This window comes from Pelophylax lessonae (genome assembly GCF_965119305.1).
Source record: "Pelophylax lessonae genome assembly, chromosome: 1".
NCBI classification, from domain to species: domain Eukaryota; kingdom Metazoa; phylum Chordata; class Amphibia; order Anura; family Ranidae; genus Pelophylax; species Pelophylax lessonae.
In genome coordinates this window covers 742401281-742419849 of record NC_138768.1, presented here as the reverse complement: position 1 = coordinate 742419849, position 18569 = coordinate 742401281, and the positions used below count along the sequence as shown (strand labels likewise).

The following is an 18569-nucleotide window of genomic DNA, read 5'->3' as shown; positions in this document are numbered from 1 at the left end:
TGGGTGACTGGCGAGTGGTAGGATGGCCCCTAGTAGAAAAACCTACTCACAAGATGTACCCACCCCACACAGGGGTATAGAGCGGGTACTGTAGATATGTCTTGTTTGATCCTGGCTCTGTATGGTAGTTCCCTTCCTGGGGGGGATGTAATGTGGGGTCCATGGGTTTGTTCTGATATCCTAAAGTGGGGTCCGGTAGTGGGATCCTATGTGGATGGTGAGATATCCAAAGCTCCGTGGGTTGATCGGATATGGCCACTCAAGGGTATGTAGATGGGAGGGTCATAAAACAATGGAAAAAAGCTCGATAGTGTAATAACGTTTTTAAAACGTTTATTCTCTCAGCAGCAACAAAATTGGTACTCACATAAACAAAATCGTAAAACAGCGAGGTATCGGCGTCCCGGAACGCTATGCGTTCCAACTAGAGACCGGAACCGGAAGTGACGTGATGGCGCTGTACGCGTTTCGTCATGTGACGTCTTCTGCAGCGTCAAACATGACGAAACGCGTACAGCGCCGTCACGTCACTTCCGGTTCCGGTCTCTTTTTTTGCACGTTGTACAATAAGTTTCCCGCACTTTTTAATTTGTCCGCAAAGTTTCCCGCATACTCATCCATTTATGGACTCACCTTATTATATGTATTGATTTAACATCACCTTTTGCTGCACTTTGTATCAATTGTTTTCCGCACACCTATCCCGTCCTTTATAGTTTCCCGCACATTTATTTCAATCCCTGATTTTTCTTTGCACACTACCACTAATTATTTAGTATATTCATCAAACACTATTTGATATTTCACTCACCACCATTTATATTATCACTTGTGTAATCAGCACCTTTCAAGTTTATATTTTATTGTTACATATTCATTATATTTAACTCTTGGTATATACGAAGGCATATTTATTGTTACATCTTGCCCTTTGCATTACGCCCTCTGGTGGTTATTTCTTATATATATATATTTTTATATATTTGATATTTTTTAATATATATATTTTTATTCCTTATAACATCACAACCTTGATCTTTCAACCTGATTATTGAATTTTACCTCCGCATCTTATATATTTTTATTCCTCAATCATATTTATGTCTTAATATAATATATTTATACATTTTAAATATCTACTTGCACTTTACGAATTAAGCAGCGCCATCACCTTCCATTTTACATACTTATTTATATAGCTTTTTAGCTATAGTTTTAGGGAGGCTGCAGCTTATTTGTGCACATACTCAATTTATCCTTTGACATCCTTGGCGCGGATTTATTTAGATACATGAAAAGCCAATGCCGCTTTACAGTAAGGAGCACGACCCTAGGGACACATTTAACCCCTGCCTCTCCAATAAAGTTAACCCCTTCCCTGCCAGTGTCATTTTTACAGTAACGGTGCATATGTATAGCACTGATTACTGTAGTAATGTCACTGGTACCCCCAAAAGTGTAAAAAATGTCAGTCAAGGGTCCGATCTGTCCGCTGCAATGTCGCAGTCCCGCAAAAAAAAAAATTGCAGATCGCCGCCATTACTCGTTAAAAAAAAAAACACCAAAAATGACAGAAATCTTTCCCTTAGTTAGTAAACGCAATAACTTTCGCGCAAACCAATCAAAATACGATTATTGCAATTTTTTTTTACCAAACATACGTAGCAGAAAACAAATTGGCCAAAAATGTTAAAAAAATTTTGATTTTTACATTTTTTGGGGGGAATTTAATATAAAAAATGCAAAAATTATTGTTATTTTTTCAAAATTGACGCTCTTTTTTTGTTTATAGCGCAAAAAGTAAAAATTGCACAGGTGATCAAATACCACCAAAAGAAAGCTCTGTTTATGGGAAAAAAGGACGTCAATTTCATTTGGGCAGCGTCACATGACCGCGCAATTGTCCGTTAAAGTCACGCAGTGCCAAATAGCAAAATAGGCCCTGGTCAGGAAGGGGGTAAAATTTTCCGGGGCTTAAGTGGTTAAAACCCTCCTCTGTAACTTGTGCCTATAGGTAAGCCTATAACAAGGCTTACCTATAGGTACTGTAAATATCTCCTAAACATGCACCATTTAGGAGATATTTTCTTTGCATGCAGCCAGTGCTGTTCCTCGTGATTTTATTACTTTAGGCCTGGGATACGGACACGCTGCTGGCACCCCGCTCCTGCTGTAATTGGACACAGTGGGAACCTATCAGCGTGTCTGGCTGACCCGATGTCCACAGGCACCCAGTGATCATTCCCAAGGCTAACAGAACGGCGGTCTGCCTATGTAAACAAGACAGATCACCGTTCTGTCACAGGGGAAATGGAGATCTGGTGTTTCTGCTAAGAAGGAACACAGATCTCTTTCTTCCCCCCAGTCAAACAGTCCCCGACAAGGTTAGAAAGCACTCAAAGGGAACACATTTAACCCTTTGATCACCCCTGATGTTAAACCCTTCCCTGCCAGTGTCGTTGAAACAGTGACAGTGCATTTTTTTAGCACTGATCACTGTATTGGTGTCACTGGTCCCCAAAAATGTCACTAGTGTCAGAGTTGTCTGTCTTTTTTTGTTTTTAGCGCAAAAAACAAAAACTGTAGACGTGATCAAATACCACCAAAAGAAAGCCTTATTTGTGGGAAAAAAGGGCATCAATTTTTTTTTTGTGTACAGCTTCACACGATCGTGCGATTGTCAGTTAAAGTGCCGTATCGCAAAAAATGGTCTGGTCAAGAAAGGGGGTTAACCTTCCGAAGCTGAAGTGGGTAAAGCAACGTACTGCAAAGCACATGTACACAACATTGTGATGTGAATGGGACAACCATTTATTTTCTATGTGCCCTTGCAGTAACCTGCATGAAGGCTCTGAGGAAGAGGTTAAGCCTCGAAATGCGTAAGCCTTTCCAGCTTCAGGGGACGGTACAGCCTTTGATCTTGATGATGATGACAACATACCTATTTTATATGCTTTTAACAAGAACTCGTTTGTGAGTATTTTTATACCTTTTATTTGAATAAACCTTTTTAGAGGATAATGCACTAGGCCGGTACGCCCTTGTGTTTGTTTTTTCATTTTTAGTAACCTGCGTTCATCTAGTGCCCAAAACTACAGGCTTCTGCACATCCATGTGTTGTAATAAAATGCAGACAGGTTGATTTTAACGCAACATGTTGCAACACACATGTACACTGTGATGTGAATGGGGCACTTTCTATGTGCCCTTGCAGTAACCTGCGTCCATCGGGTGTGAAAAACTATAGGTTACTGCACATGCTGTTATTGAGTCCTTATGTTTGTCAATGATAGCGTTGAGTGCCGGTTCACACTGAAGCGGCACGACTTCGGGGGGCGACCTGTGAAATCGCATGCACCGCTGTGCACCACTGTGCACCGCGACTTCGGCGCGACTTGCAGGGACTTCACATAATGGAAGTCTATGCAAGTCGCTCCGAGGTCGCCCCAAAGTAGTACAGGACCCTTTTTCTAAGTCGGAGCGACTTGTGTCGCTCCTATTAGAACGGGTCCTGTACTACTCAATGGACCGTGACATACCGCGACTTGTCAGGCTGACAAGTCTCCTGACAAGTCGCAGCAGTGTGAATGGGCTCTAAAGGGTGAGCCCCATCAAAAATGAAACTTCAGTTATAAATAGAGTTTATTGGGCAGTACAGGCTTTGGGCTTTCTGTATCTCTTTGAACAAGAACAGAAAACACAGCCTGTTGTATCTCTAGCTGAGCCTAGAAAGTCCCAGGGGTCCAAAACATGTGGCCTACAAATTTTTACTTTTGCTGAAACTGAGGGTTTAACCACCACCTCCCACATTTCCTTATTACCCACCAAGTGAAGCACAGCCTAGATGTTCAGTAGGGAGACCTGCAATTGTTAATAAGGGGTAGGACAGATCTCAACCTTAGTAAAAGCAAATGGGCTGTTTTCTTTTCTAGGTAATTTTCCCTTAGCTTAGTGAATGTGGTGAATGTTTACTTGCAATTAATACCAATTCACATTAAAGGAAAATTTACCAGTTAATTTCTGTACTTGCTGAAAATGTTCCTGGCCTGAAGAGTGAACACTAATGCAGGAGCCACATCCAAGGATTGGTAAACTACAAGTTATTACATTTTTGTTTATAGGTTTAGAAATGCTTTTATTTCTGCATGGCTTCTATTCTGTACTAGGAGAATTTAACTGCTTGCCGACCGCCCTATAGCAGATTTACCAGGGAGGCCACGTCATGCATGATCACATATATACTGTAGATACATGATTCTGTACTTCTGCATAGTGAGCATGCGTGTGTGCCGCCGGCGTGCCACTTCTGCTGTGATTTGTACCAGCAGATGCCAATCAATGGATGCCGTTCAATGGATGGAGGAGAGACACAGGACAGAGCTCTGCCTAAGTGCCTATGTAAACAAGGTAGAGTTCCATCCTAACGTAAAGAAAACCCATCACTTTCCTTATGGCCTGTACACACGGTCCAAAAATCGTACGAATAATCGTCCATTTTTTCTTGGTTGCTAGTACACTCTCTAAATAAATCGCAAATGGGAGAGGTTACTAACAATATGAATTTTCTCGTACGATGCTACAATAGCTTCCTATCTGCGTAACCACGTTGTAGCGTGTGAGGGGAAATGATGTAATGTGTGTGACCTCTCTAGCCACTCCTTGAGCACCTTTGTTTGGACCTATTTGGTATTTTCGTGTCAGGTCACGTTTATTCGTTCGTTCTGCACGGGTCGTTTTTTTTTTGTTTTTTTTCATGCGCTGTCTACTGCTCTCAATTTGTTTCATACGAACAACATACAAATCATACGATCGTACGATGTGTTATCATACAATCAAAATGCTTGCCGATCGAATAATATCAGATGAACTGTCGGGATTGGCTCTTGAAAGCTGTGTACTAACTATCCAATAATCGTACGATCACTTCGATAGCAGTATTTTTCGTACAATTTTTGGATCGTGTGTACGGGCTATTAGTAAAAGCACCGGACATAGTGTACACAAACACTGGCTAGAAACACAGTTAACACTTTGTTTGCCCTAGCTGTGTAACCCTTTCCCAGCCGGTGTCATTAGTACAGTGACAGAGCATATTTTTATCCCTGGTCACTGTATTAGTGTCCCTAGTTCCCGCAAAGTGTCAAAAGTGTAAGTTAGTGTCAGAATGTCCGCTGCAATATCGCAGTCCTTTTATAACACGCTGATTGCAGTCATTACTAGTATAAAAATAAATAAATAAAAATTCCAGTATATATACCAAAGTTTGTAGACGCTATAACTTTTGCACAAGCCAATCAATATACGCTAATTGGGATTTTTTCTTTACCAAAAACATGTAGCAGAATACATATTGGCCTAAATTTATGAAGATATTAGATTTTTTTAATTAATTTTTTTATTGGATATGTTTTATAGTAGAAAGTAAAAAAATATTGTTAATTTTCCAAAATTTTCTGTCTTTTTTTATAGCGCAAAAAAATAAAAAAACGCAGCAGTGATCAAATACCTCCAAAAGAAATCTCTATTTGTGGGGAAAAACATGACATATATTTTATTTGGGTACAGCATTGTATGACCGCGCAATTGCAAGTTAAAGTAACGCAGTGCCGTATCACAAAAAAATGGCCTGGTCATTAGGGGGGTAATCCTCTGGAAGTTGAGCGATTAAAGGCACTAGAGTATTTTAACAAACATGCAAACATTTGTTTCTATTTATACCACAATAACCAGTAAAATAACTGTTAATGAAATTTGTGTCTTGGGATCTCCAAACTGGAGCCAGTCAACATGTTACGTACTCTTAAGAATGCAATTATTTTCTAAAAAGGCCGTATTATGTTCAGCTGTAACTAACAATTAAAATAACATTTTGATTACAGTGTATTGGAGAAAAGTTAATTTTGGATATCCTCCAAATAACCTACACTAGAGTAGTCCAACCAAAAAAATATAACCATCTGCACCAATTAGCATATCTTGTCCACTCTCCAGTATGAAGAATGATTGGTTAGATAAATCCTCTGCCAAAATGTTATTTTTCTTGACGATGTTTTATTACAGAAAGCCAAGGCATTCGCTGTATTTGATCAGCCACAGTCTTATATGCTGTACCTAAAAGTAAGAAGCCACTTTAAGGGGCTTTTCTTTTCCATTTTTTCTATACACATTTCTATACAATGCTCATGATACAGCAGATGGAAGGGGCACACGTGCTAGGACCAATCACCCTGCAGCGCGGCCACAGGGAGAAAGAGGCGAAGCTGGCAGTGCTGCAGGGTGAAGCAGAAGAGAAGTGGTGTCTGCAATAAGACAGTACAGCCAGACCATCTGCTCAGCAGGTGCCTGGGCCCCCTTTTTGAACTGATGGGGTCTGGGCCCAGTACAGAAAGGCTGTCTGTATTGCCATATCAGCGGCCCTGGCTGGTTCCGATAGAAAGGAGTCAGAACACCTAGTGCAGTGCAGTTTGTCACGCATGGGGTTGGTGTCTACAGTAAGTTGACCGTGTCCTCAGCCAAAAGCACCTTCAATGTGCACGTCAGCATCAGAGCTCGATCAATGAGCAACGGGAGAAGGTTGCCTGGTCTGTTGAATGCATTGTTGTATTTGAGGAACACAAAAATGACTTGAGGTGTTGTCTTGGCCTCGGATTCCCCAGATTTCAAGCCAATAGAGCATCTGTGGGATGTGCTGGAAAAACAAGTCCAATATGGTGGTTTAGAACTGCTTCCAGAGTCAACTGGGCGGCACAGTGGTGTAGTGGTTAGCACTTTCACCTAGCAGCAAGAGGGTCCCTGGTTCAAATCCCAACCACGACACTAGCTGCCTGGAGTTTGCATGTTCTCCCTGTGCCTGCGTGGGTTTCCTCCAGGTACTCTGGTTTCCTCCCACACTCCAAAGACATGCTGATAGGTAAATTGGACCTACTATGTATGTATGAATGGGAGTTAGGGACCTTAGATTGTAAGCTCCTTGAGGGCAGGGACTGATGTGAAGGTGTAATATATATGTAAATTGATAGCGCTATGTAAGTACCTGGAATAAATAAATAAACTGCATGATTTTTGAACAGACATATTACTGATGCATTGTCCAAAAATCAGGCTAAAGGAAGACATATGGAGCTGAATGCTACAGTATATAAGTATGTGACCAGTAGAGAGAAGCAGCAAATTATCATCAAACTTTTGCCTGCAGTTGATCCCAAAACTTCAAACTTTTTGCTCAGAACATTTTAAATCAAATTAATTGGAAAAAATTCCTTTTGCATAAATTTGGTTGCTCATCCCTAGTCCCCAGCCTGGCATGGTGGCAGAATTGTGTAAAATTACGAATCTTTTGGCACTTAAAACAGTAATTCTATATATAAATGGATGTCAACTTTGCATTCCTGCCTACATCATTGCTTTATTTTATGATTGTAGCAGTAACAGTTCTGGAACATTCACAGCTGGACCGAAATCCCAAAGAGTATCTTAGTTAGCGGGGCAACCAAAATGTTATTGTGAAAGGCTCCATAAGCAAATGAAATATGATAAACCCAATGTCACATTAAAAATAGCTTAGCTAAATTATTTATTGACTCTGAATAAAAGAGTCTTTCTACAGCCACAGGGAAATCGTGTTCTGCTTCTCGTTTGAACTTAGCAACCGTTCTGTTACTCTTTTCTGTTTTTACAACTATGGCCAAGTTGTTTCTTCTCTGTTTTTACAACTTTGGGCATGTTTTAAATACTAGACTGATTAGAAATGTGAGCGGTTAATTTAGCAAGAAATAATGAGCTATTCTTAGATAGATTAAGTGCTAGATATTGTTCAAGCATGCGCCCTTTCAGACATCTAACATTAGATAGTGACAGATTGCTTTTCAAACATTTTCAACTGAACTGTGTACAAAGAGGGTAGCAGAAGGAGCCTTAGAAAGCATTCCAGATTATAATCTTTTGTAAGAGCGGCTGTCAATGATTTTATGTAGCAAAACAGACGACTAGATAAAATGTGATAAAAAATTATTTGGGAAATAAACAAAACAAATCTCTCTAAATAAATTAAAAAAAAAAAAAAAAAAAAGCCCCATCTGCTATATTCACCCTCTTTCCAACGATGTCCACAACAGACTCACCTTTTACCGATCCAGTACTGGTCACCTATCTGGCTGAATGACACCCGTTGTAATTCAACCCACTTACTGTGAGCCCAGGGAATCAAGGCCATGCCCCCCACCATGGGCTAATTGATGAAAGTGGCAGTGTAAAGGATCTGCACAATTCGATCACCTTTTACCAATCCAGTACTGGTCACCTATCTGGCTGAATGACACCCATTGTAATTCAACCCACTTACTGTGAGCACAGGGAATCAAGGCCATGTGCCTCACCATGGGCTCATGGATGAAAGTGGCAGTGTAAAGGGTCTGCACAATTCTATCGCCTTTTACCAATCCAGTACTGGTCACCTATCTGGCTGAATGACACCCATTGTAATTCAAACCACTTACTGTGAGCACAGGGAATCAAGGCCATGTGCCTCACCATGGGCTTATGGATGAAAGTGGCAGTGTAAAGGATCTGCACAATACTATAGGAAGAAAAGGGGTAAGGAGGACCTGGGATATTGCTAGACTGGACTGAAGACACCTGGATAAAAGGTAGGTATCATTTCTTTTTTTTGGGGAGTGGAGATCTCCATTGGGCAGAGGGGATGGTTTAATAGGAGGATCAAGGCTGGAGTCAAGTTAGATGCTGAAACATAATATACTCTAGTCTACACTGATAAACTGTATATTAACAATCTTTGAAGAGAATGCATTGGCTTTATAGCTTGTAATATGTGTATGGGTTCAACTGTGTTTTCTTATCACATATGCTGACTCCTTGAGCTTTACTGCTATTCCCCACAATGGAAATCAATAAATTGGCCAACTCATTGAAGTGGACCTTCGCCCATTACATGCTCATGTTCTTTTTTGGTACTTCTCCCCTCACTATTAAAGAAATGGAAAATATTTTATAATTATTGGTAAAGTATTGTGTATTTTTGTACTACAGGGCAGCACTTTCTGCTTTCTCACCTTGGCACGAATTTTGTACGTACCCTTCCTCACTCTTAGGATTGCCACATCACACATTCAAGAAGGGAATTTTCCTGAGGGTGCATGAAGGCTGTTAGATTCTCTGCATGCACAGACATGGCTCTGCACTATACCATCCATCCATATATCCATATATATATATCCAGGTATAGCAGACAGATATCTGCACACACTCTGGGTTTTTAAAGATGGCGATGCAGAAGAGCAGCAGGGGAGAACGTAACAAATTGGGGGTTAAGTTCTGCTTTAAAAACAATGCATCCTTCTGTTGCTGATAGCTTATATAAAGGGTTGTTATGCAGGCATAATGAATAATTTAAATACAGAGCTCTCGATAGTGGCTGATCTATAAATGTGTACATTCATTACAATAAGTACAATAGAAACAAGAAAGTTTGTACAATGGTAAAGTCACATAAAAAATTACATGAAAGCTGAATTCTGGGCAGATATAAAAGACAACATGTATGCAGGTCTGTATCCATGAATAAATGAATATACAAATTTAAAAAAAAAATGGTAACAGTCTGTTGCAGTCACAGCTCATATTGTAACAGAAAGAAGCAGCACAAGGAGCCAATCAGATAATGTGCTGACAAGAAGCATACTGATAGGAGTATAAAGCAGAGTGACAGAGAGATGACCTCATCACTTGGCTGCTTCCCCTTTTCTCTGTCCAGTAACAAGCCTATGTTTAGTGGAAGAGGGTTAAATGATGCTGGATATCAAGCTGAGGTCATCTAGCTGCAGAAAAAGGTACTGCAGGAAAAATCTCTGGAATGAAGCTGAATATTGCAGCAAAAACTGATTTTGGTCATTTATCTTTTAATAAACTATTTTTTTATCCCAATTTCAGGTAGAAATGCACTTTAAGTTAATAACTGCCATAATAACCCGAAAATATTCATATGCTAAAATACATTATTCTTTCTGCTAGTGGCTTTCTGAACATGCATTACGTTTTTTTCCGTTACAAAAACGAATGCAGGTACAATATGATGTTTAGGCATGTTTTGTGGTATTACTGTAGTACTTTGTGTAGGCTATGCAAGGCCTCAGTTAAAGGAAGAAAAGGGGAGAATCCAGCTTCCTCATACAGATTAAAGATTAAAGAGGAAGTAAAGTGCCGCTTTTTTTTTCTGACCTGCAAAAGTAAAGACATAATGTGCTAGTATGCATCACATACTAGCACATTATGTGACACTTACCTGCAAATGAACCCCTCATTGTCACCACTGAAGGCTGCATCCATCTTCACCCGTCTTCCTCCTGGGTCTGCGGACTCCAGCCGTGTGACTGGACGAACCCGCATGTGCGCGGGAGCCACCGGTCACGGCAGAAGGTTCTGAAGAAATGGCACGGGTGGCCGTTCCTTCAGAGCGCATGCGCCAATTATGTCATCGGCTGCATATACAGTAAATATCTCCTAAAATGTGCACATTTAGGAGATTTTTACAGTCTCTATAGGTAAGCCTTATTATAGGCTTACCTATAGGTACAAACAATAGACGGAAGTTTAATTCCACTTTAAATACACTAAAATATGATGAGAGTGTTCATGTGTGGTAAATTTTGGTTGAAAAAGTTTTCCACCTTCAACATTACCCACATTCTACAACATCTGTCATTGTGGTATGACAGTATAATACATCATAGACCACTTGAAATATCATGACAACACATCCCAATTTAATGTATGTATTTGATTTAATGACAGAGAAAAAAAATGAGTATTAAAGGTGTTTTTGAGATTTCATGTCATGTACTTTCCAAACAGGTATGTGTCTTGGTTACAATTGTTATTTACATAATGATCATTACAATCCATATATTATGTTGATTACAGAACCTGATACTCTCTACCAATGAGTTCAAAGCTTTTAGTAGTAGAGGGTATCAGGCATTGTAATGGATATAATATATAGATTGTAATGGTTGTTATGTTACACAAGATCTTTAGAATGTCTTTGAATGTTATTGGTAAAACGATTCTATAACCAATTGTAAATAAAAGGGACAGAAAGTGTTAAGAAAAAAAAAAAAAAAAGAGACGTGTTTTCTTCTTTGTCCATGTATTCAAGCTTCATATATGAAATCAAATGTACAGAATATATGTAAAAATGTAATTGCTAAAAAAGAAAAATGTACCCTTTAAAGTAAAATGAAAGCTCACGTTAATGATTGTTGTGTGTAGGCCCCACTCTAAGCCCTGTAGAAAGGACTGAAAGGGATCTGTTAAAAGGGATCCGTCAGGATAGATATTTGGGAGCTGCCATTGTAGAGTCAATCAAAGTGTCAGAGACAACCTGAAGTCTGACAGTTGCTGTCCTGTGCGCAGTGTGGGAGGCCAATCTTTTGGCAGGCAGCAAATACCACAATTCAGGTTACCTGTGACATCTGCAGACTCCAGATAAAGTATCAAGTTCAAACAAAGGAAAGTTAAATCAAAGGACACATGAATCGTAATTAACTATTACCGCACATTATACTAATTAAAGGCTGTATATCCCGATGCTTCTATAAAACTAATCCTGACAGTTCACCTTTTGTTACACCCATATTCATGGTCAGGTGTACCGGTCCCCACATCCCCCTGACACTCCCCATCTAAAGATTTTGAATGTTCTGTGAATGAATGGACTACAACTAACGACATCCTTTGCAGCTGTTGGCTTGTAGTTCTCAATGCACTACCATGGCACAGTTGAGCACTGTGGTAGTTCATTGATTCTTCCTGCCAGTATGATGTACAGGCAGACAGCTTACACTGACAGTCCACAGGAGACCTGCATGCCGTCAGCGATCTGCGGATCGCTGGTGCAATGCTTTCCAGGCTCCTAGGCTTTCCAGGCTACTTTGTTAAAAGGTAAACTTATCCTTTAACCACTTGCTGACTTCAGACAGTAATCCTACTGTGGCAGTGCGACTCCCCTATGTCTACGTCACTGGACTCCTAGTGGTCTTTGCTGGAGGAGGAGAGGCGGCGATCACCGCCTCCCTTCCCCGATCATCACGGAAAGTGTGAGAAGACCCGCCTGCTTATGTAAACAAAGCAGGCGGATCTTCTCAGTGAAAGACAGGGAGGTGATCATAGGATTCAGCATAGCTGAACCTGCGATCTCTGTCTGTGTCACAGAACCCCCCCCCCCACACACAGGTCAGTAAGCATGAGGCATACATTTAACCCCTTGATCACCCATAGGGTTAACCCCTTCCCTGCCAGTGTTCATTATTACAGTAACAGTGCATATTTATAGCACTGATTACTGTAGTAATGTCACTGGTCCCCCAAAATGTGTCAAAAATGTCAGTTAGGGGACAGATCTGTCCCTTGCAATGTCGCAGTCCCGCAAAAAATCGCAGATCGCCGCCATTACTAGTAAAAAAAAAAAAAAACAACAAAAATGACATAAATCTTTCCCGTAGTTAGTAAATGCGATAACTTTTGCGCAAACCAATCAAAATACGATTATTGCGATTTTTTTTACCAAAAATATGTAGCAGAAAACAAATTGGCCTTAAATGTTAAAAAATTTAGATTTTTACATTTTTTTTGGGGAATGTTATAAAGCAGAATGTGAAAAATATTGTTTTTTTTTTTTTCAAAATTGTCGCTTTTTTTTTTTTTTTTTATAGCAAAATCACACAGGTCATCAAATACCACCAAAAGAAACCTATATTTGTGGGAAAAAAAGGCATAAATTTTATTTGGGTACAGCGTCGCACAACCGCGCAATAGTCCGTTAAAGTAACGCAGTGCCGAATCGCAAAATAGGGCCTGGTCAGGAAGGGGGTCAAATCTTCCGGTCTTAAAGTGGTTAAAGTGTATCTACTGTAAGTTGTATCTAAACCCAAGAGCCAAAATGTAATATAATACAGCTTCCTATCCTAAGAGGTAGTAGATTGTATTCGTTTTCATTAGAGCCTTTTCACACTGAGGTGCTTTTCAAGTGCTTTGGCACTAAAAAAAAGTGCCTAAAAAGCTCACGATAACCTATTCCCATTAAAATCAATGAATGCTTTCACATTGGTGGGGTGCGCTGGCGGGGCGATGGAAAAAATCCTGCAAGCTAAAAAAAAAGCGCCTAAAAAATCCCCTCTCCAGTAAAGTGAGTAGGAAGCGCCTCAAAAACACCTAAAAATTGCTTCAAAATTGCCTCAAAATTGTTCTTGAAGCAGTTTTTGAGTCACATGTAATACAAGAAGGTGACCAGCGCTATGAAGTTGCAATAAATATATGGAGGATATTATATATCATAAGATTAGGTGTAAGCTGCCACCAACCGACCCCTGAGGTGCAAGGGTAAAAGAGCACTAAGAACTAAGGATTTGGTCTGTGCTGACACAGGTTTCTTTACACCCATTAGTTGGTGATAATAACAAATATATTGTCTCATTACTACAAAGTTTTGGTTCACACATTATTTGGAGGATACATTCACTATCCTTTAAGATCTGTCTTGAGGTTTATTTACTAATTGTGCACTCCCTTCATGTTATAAACTTGCACATTCCCAATAAATTAATTTCTAAGCACTTTTGATTATTGCACTTTTATTTTTATTTTTTCACATCTTATATATAATGAACTGGGTAGCACTGTGAGCTATGCTCATCTTTTTGGCACTTTATATTGGCACAGCATATCACCCATTTTCACTGATTTGTGAGTCACATTTATAGGTAGCGCCCGTACCAGCCTTCACACACTACCATTACCTTTTGAGTCACATGTCCTTAAAAAAGCGCAATGCTAATGCCTGAGAAGCGCCTGAAAAGTGCTGCAAAAGCGCTCAGCCTTTTATGGGCAGTTTTCAAGCGCCTCAGTGTGAAAGGGCTCTTGTTTTCACATGGTTATGCGACCAATAACACACTTCCTGTTCTAGGGAGACAACAATTACTGCACTATATATATGGTGTAACCCTACAACTGGAAGTGTGTAAAAATTACTGAAGACCACCCCCCTCTCCTCCACAGCATTGGGGGAATTCTTCTGTAGCCCACAACGATAGCTGGGAAAACATAACTACTAACAGTCAGCAGAGGCACAAAATAGGGAAGCTACGGACCCGTTCTAATAGCTACGGACCCGTTCTAATAGGAGCGACACAAGTCGCTCCGACCTAGAAAAAGGGTCCAGAGCTTCTTTGGGGCGACCAGGAGGCGACCGCCATAGACTTCAATGTTATGAAGTCCGTGGCGGCCGCACCTAAAGTAGCGTCGCGGTAGTGTGAACCGGCGCTTATTTTTTGCGCTATAAAAACAAAAGGAGAGCGACAATTTTGAAAAAAAAAAACCCCCAAAAAACAATATTTTCACTTTCTGCTATATAACATTCCCCAAAAAAACATTAAAAATCAAAGTTTTTCATCATTTTAGGCCAGTTTGTATTCTGCTACATATTTTTGGTAAAAAAAATATCCCAATAAGCGTATTTTGATTGGTTTGCGCAAAAGCTGTTGTGTCTATAAACTAGGGGAAATATTTACAGTATGTCATTTTTATTTATTTATTTATTTTTTACTAGTAATGGCGGCGATCAGCGATTTATAGCAGGACTGCAACATTGTGGTGGACAGATCGGACCTCTAACTGACATTTATTTTTTACACTTTTGGGGGGACCAGTGACATTACTACAGTGCTAAAAAAATGCACTGTTACTGTAATAATGACACAGGTAGGGAAGGGGTTAACTCGGGGGCAATCAAAGAGTTAGGTGTGAGCCTAGGGGGTGTTTTCTAACTGTGGGGGGGATGAGCTTGTAATATCAACACAGAGACCTGTGTTGCTAAATAGGAGGATCACAGGAGCTCTGTGTTAATAGCAGAGAGAACACTGGTCTGCTGTGTTTACAACAGCAGACCGCTGTTCTCTCTCTTAACGGGGAGCGATCGCGGGTGCCCGGCGGCAATTGCAGCTGCCGGCCCTGAATCTCGGCTTCCCCGCTGGCGAGTGGGCGTGCACCTCCGGCGGCACGCGCCTGCCCACAGGATCTCTCCCGCAAACCGCCATACAGGTGCGGCAATTCACGGGAACCTGCCGACCTGCCGCGGCTGGTCGGCATGTGGTTAAGTAAGGAACAGGGTTCTTTAAAAAATAAAGGCTTTATGTACTTCTATAATCAATAGAAAGAAATAGAAGGCCTGCAGAAAAAATTTTTTCAGAAAGCCTTTAGGTAGAATTTATTTAAAGCATAGAAATAAATAATGAACATATTTAATATTTTTGCTGTACAATGTCTATTACACTTCATTATGCATAGTATTAATAATCTTGTCTGTTACAAGCACACATCCCAGACAGTGACAGGCTACAAATCTAGGCTTACACGAAATGTCAGAATCACATTTACGTTTCCTAGTCATCAGACTGAGAGTAAGACGTGTTCTCAGAAGTTTGAAGAGTCACCGGCTACATATGGTCAGTGACATTCCTGAAATACCGTTCTTAGCCACTATGACATAAGTACAAGCGGTGACAGCTGTACTGAAAGGAGATCTTAGAACAGATGCAATGAGTGAGAGAACATTCAGGTCCAAGTGCCGTACAGAGGTGAGAATATGAGCCATAGAGGCCTAGGTGATCTTCTAATCTTCTCTAGATACCATGCCTGGAATCCTTTAGCTCCTCTGATAAATGACACCAAGTCCGTAACACTTGATTTATTAAAACTGGAAAGTGTAAAATCTGGTATAGCTCTGCACACAAACCAATCAGCATCACATTTTTTTTTTGTTGTAAAAGCTTAAAGAGGAGCTCCTCTTTAAGCTTTTACAAATACTGTAGCTGCTGACTTTTAATTTTAGGACACTTACCTGTCCACAAATCTAGCGGTGTCCTCGACCCAGCTGATTTTCAATTAGCTCTCGGGTGCTGCCACCGCCATTTTTTTATAAGGGAAACCATCAGTGCAGCCTTGCGGCTTTACAGCTGGCTCCCTACTGTGCGAAATGCGCTGCGCTGCGCTTTGTGAATGGCCCGCCGGCGGGGGAAGGAGGAGGGGGGCTGAACTTCTGGGTGACATTGCTGCAGCGAGGTCACCTGGAAGTGGGAGCGGGTATCTGTCAAAGCCCCCCTCCTCCCCGAAATGTGCCAAATGTGGCAGCGGAGGGGGTGGGGGGGGGGGTTTAACCACTTAAGCCCCAAAAGATTTGGCTGCTCAAAGACCAGGCCCTATTTTGCGATTCGGCACTGCGTGACTTTAACGGACAATTGTGTGGTCGTGCGACGCTGTACCTAAACAAAATTGACGTCCTTTTTTCCCACAACTAGAGCTTTCTTTTGGTGGAATTTGATCAACTGTGCGATTTTTATTTTTTGCGCTATAAACAAAAAAAGCGACAATTTTGAAAAAATAACAATATTTTTCACAATTTTTTATATGAAATTCTCAATAAAAAAAAATGTGAAAATCTAAATTTTTTAACATTTTAGGCCAATTTGTTTTCTGCTACATATGTTTGGTAAAAAAATCACAATAAGCGTATTTTGATTAGTTTGCACAAAAGTTATTGCGTTTACTAACTACGGGAAAGATTTATGTCATTTTTTTTTTTTTTTTTTGTAGTAATGGCGGCGATCTGCGGGACTTTGCGGGACTGTGACCTTGCGGCGAACAGATCAGACCCTTGACTGACATTTTTGACACTTTTGGGAGTACCAGTGACATTACTACAGTAATCAGTGCTATAAATATGCACTGTTACTGTCAAAATGACACTGGCAGGGAAGGGGTTAACTTTAATGGTGATCAAGGAGTTAAGTGTGTCCCTAGGGGCATGATTCTAACTGTGGGGGGGCGTGGCTTGTGATGTAACCACAGAGACATACGATCCTACATAGCAGGATCGTACAGTCTCTGCAGTTACACCAGGGAGAATGACAGACGGCTGTGTTTACATTAGCCGCCTGTCTTTCTTCCCTCTCCTGCCGGAGATCGCGAGTGACCGGCGGACATCGGAGCCGCTGGTCACTCGCGCGGGGATGCCTGTGAACGAGCAGGGGCGGGAGCGGGCCTCCGACGGTGTGCGCTCGCCCCCTACAGGCGGCTGAGCGAGTGACGTACCCCTACGTCACTTTGCCCAGCAGCGGCTGCCTGCCGCAGTATATCTGCGGTGGGCGGTCATTATGTGGTTAAGCAAACAAGTGGAGTTTCCCCTTTTGGGTGGAGCTCTGCTTTAATTGAACAAGCTGATGTTAGAAGATGATTGGCTACCATGCAGAGCTGCACACGATTTTGAACTCTCCAGTAAATCCACTAAATATATATATATATTTTTTTTATATATATACTATATGTACTGTAAAGACACAGAATTAAGCTGTTTTCTTGATTTGAACTTGCAAGGTTAACTCGATCTATTGTCTACTAAACTGATATCTGATGACTATATGGTGTGATTAGCAGAGAGGATGGATACACTGTATATTCTTCTAAAAATGAAATTTCATGGTGTTTGTCCTGCATAAAATAAATAAAATGTGACTTGGACTCCCCATACAGGCTCATAAACCTCAGACTTGCATTTTATGTCTAAACAAACGTATTACTGTAGTGCTCCATAGAGGAGGTTAGATCAGCAACCATTTAAGTGTACTTAGCTTACAGCTAACAGATTTATGAGGTCTCTTTTGTAAGCTGCAGTGAAATAATTCCATGCTGCAAAGTAGGTTTAGAGCTGTTGGCTTAACATTACATACAAGTCATCATTATTTAGCCTCAAAACATATTTAAACCTAAAAAAATGACTATATTACTGCTGACCAGTCCTTAGTAGTGACGACTGCATTAACTTTCTTTTTTCAGGCTAAGAACATGTTTAGGAAGTACAGAAAATAACTGTTGCTGATGCCAGAAATGCAGTGCCCTAGTAATTTACTGTGAGTGGAAAAGAAAGCACATACGGTATATCTTTATCCTTCTTGTGTAAACTAGTGTAGCACAGTGCCCATTTACTCACCATGCTTAGAAGCAGGTGCAGGTCTCCTTTAACCACTTAAGCCCCGGAAGATTTTACCCCCTTCCTGACCAGGGCCTTTTTTGTTTTTCGGCACTGCGTGACTTTAACGGACAATTGCGCGGTCGTGCGACACTGTACCTAAACGAATTTTTAACGTCCTTTTTTTTCCCACAAACAGAGCTTTCTTTTGGTGGTATTTGATGACCTGTGCGATTTTTACTTTTTGCGCTATAAACAAAAAAAGAGTGTAAATTTAGCAAAAATAACAATATTTTTCACATTTTTTTATATGAAATTCCCCCAAAAAAATGTAAAAATCAAATTTTTTTAACATTTATGGCCAATTTGTTTTCTGCTACATATGTTTGGTAAAAAAAAATTGCAAAAAGCGTATTTTGATTGGTTTGCGCAAAAGTTATTGCGTTTACTAACTAAGGGAAAGATTTCTGTCATTTTTGGTGTTTTTTTTTATGGCGGCGATCTGCGATTTTTTTTCGGTAATGCGACATTGTGGCGG

The 18569-nt window shown here is 40.5% G+C and overlaps 1 protein-coding gene across 1 annotated transcript in view; it reads right to left on the bottom strand.

Annotated features, from left to right (window-relative positions):
* Positions 1 to 18569, bottom strand: part of LOC309544332 (uncharacterized protein) — a gene marked incomplete at its 5' end in the record, with an annotated part of 134849 nt that overhangs the window by 45772 nt on the left and 70508 nt on the right. The gene's annotated exons all lie outside the window — the stretch shown is intronic.